Here is a 2,235-nt window from a genome sequence, read left to right on the forward strand (position 1 = left end):
AACAATGTTAGTCCTTATGTACTATTATTAGCAGTAGTGTGCCAAATCAGGCCATAGTTTGTTTTCACTTCTTCTCATCTTTGGGGGGCTTAAAAGTTGTATATGTGATGTTTTACAAATGGTTATGCCTTCAACTATACATCTTTAAGGCTTCGACAATTGCATTGCTCTCATTAACCATTTAAGAATTTGTGGTGTTCCATCATAGAAATATTCTATCAGTTCTGCAGTAGAATCATGTTGGCTGCGAGCAAGCTTAGTGTTCCCACTTCTCACTCTCTATAGTAAATAGATGACATCAATTTCAGTTGATATGTTAATTATTAATTTATAAACCGTAACGGTGTAGCTATAGTGATATACTAAGTTTCAATGCTCACCCTATTCTGTACTTAAACTTATGGATGTCTGAAAGCAACAGTTTCTATCATAAGTTTGTTTCTCTCACCAGCTCTTTGTATCATAGTAATACTTTCAGATGTTTCCCATGTTTTGTGTCAAAGGTAAAAATCGGTTGTCAAGAATGTGAGGCATGGGATCTACAATTGCTGATTTCGGTTAGATTGTCTTATATAAGGTGAGTTACTCCCACTTATGTTGACATCTATATTGTGTGTACTGAATACAGTCCATATTGTAAAGTCCCTTCTGTGTGCCAGCCAGAATTTGCACCATGGCTGAAATCAGCTGCATAGTTGGGCATCTCTAACATGGTGAGCAAATCAATTTTCCAATAAGAGATTGGTTAGCTGCTCAACCACTATTGAATGATTGCTTCACCGGCTACCTGACTACCTTATTCCTCCAACTAGGGTTTGATTTTGGACGATCAAAGTGCATACATGGCAGGATCCAATTGGTTGGGATTCATTTTGCACATTACTACTTTCATGCTCGGGTTTTTTCACATCATGGTGTCACCACGATTATACTCAGCAATCTGTTATTTATGTTGTCTCCTGGTCAATTTTGTATATATACATGTTGTTTCCCTGATTAAAAGTGTTACGTATGTGCTAAATCATATTTTTAGAGAACTAATATCATATTACGGAGCATTTGTTTGTTTGTTTTTTAGGATCCTGGAGCATCGATCATGCTCTGCCTCACCACATCATACCTCTCACCACTGAGGATGGCATAAAAGATAGAGCCATTCTTGAGTCGGCGCCTGTGTGCATGCAGCGCTGCCACCTCATGTAGTTGCTTCAAGACAACAGCGTGTCCCGCCCCGAGTGGCACGCATGGCTGACGGCCGAGATGGCACCGGTGTAGGAGCTTCTGTAGGAGGAGAAGTCAGGAGCTCGGACCATCAGTGTGGCCTGATGCCTCTCTTGGATGTAGTCTGTAGGTAACAACAGCTAAACTCTTATGAGGACAAAATCTATCCGATGGAACTTCTTTAAGCTCAACAACCAGGTATGCAAAGTGGCCCTTTTCCTCTGCCCAGCTCCAATCTTGAAATATCCATCTTCCTCTCGGAGCTGCACATGATTTTTAGGTAATGCATACTGAAAAATAGCTGAAGGAACAGTAGCTGATGCCGATTGTATAGCCTTTTCTTATAAGACAAGTTATATGAAAATCCGTATTTGCCGCAATCGATTCTTATAAATTGTGATACTGCAAGTGATACTTATTATTGTTGGATGCAATTTCTGAACAATATGAGCAGGCAATGCCCTAGAAACAAGATGTTGAAGAAAATCAATTGGCTGAAGAACTACTGATCGGTAGTAGTGTTGGGTTATCTGGGAATAATACAGTAGCAGCCATGGTGTCAAAGTTTCTTAAAGTAAGAACGGATCCATGTGATCTATTCTTTTTATTGATATATTAACTAACTATATATGTCGGAACTTATCTGATGTTGATACTTACATGTGGAATATTTCTGAAGCAGCATTGTCCTTTACTTAGTATTTAAATTTAGTGTAAATTACGTGCAGCACAGCCTGTGTCGTTCGGATATCTATATTATTCAGAAATAGCATAATATTTAATAGTGTATTTATGCTCTAAGATTGAGATAAAAAAGAACGACCTAGGATGGAATGTAGAAACTCATCATTTCATTCCTATATTTGATCAGACTAAAGATACATAACACCTCGATTTGCTTTCGCAAGAATTGGCAAAAGTAGCAGCTTAATCTCCCTTGAATGGACGTTATTATAGAAGTTTTTCAAATATAAGAATAGAGAAGTTGTCATGTCGACTATATGAAGAGAAATA

At 38.1% G+C, this 2,235-nt stretch overlaps 1 long non-coding RNA gene across 2 annotated transcripts; it reads left to right on the plus strand.

Annotated features, from left to right (window-relative positions):
• The first annotated feature begins 8 nt into the window (after nt 1-8).
• Nucleotides 9-2,010, plus strand: LOC125533724. Of its 2 annotated transcripts, XR_007294343.1 has the most exons (3): nt 9-577; nt 660-713; nt 813-2,010. It is a non-coding gene; the product is annotated as an uncharacterized LOC125533724 (long non-coding RNA). The 2 variants fall into 2 exon arrangements; XR_007294342.1 differs by having other exon boundaries at nt 660-2,010.
• Nucleotides 2,011-2,235: the final 225 nt, after the last annotated feature.

Source organism: Triticum urartu, chromosome 2 (genome assembly GCF_003073215.2).
Source record: "Triticum urartu cultivar G1812 chromosome 2, Tu2.1, whole genome shotgun sequence".
Classification (NCBI taxonomy): domain Eukaryota; kingdom Viridiplantae; phylum Streptophyta; class Magnoliopsida; order Poales; family Poaceae; genus Triticum; species Triticum urartu.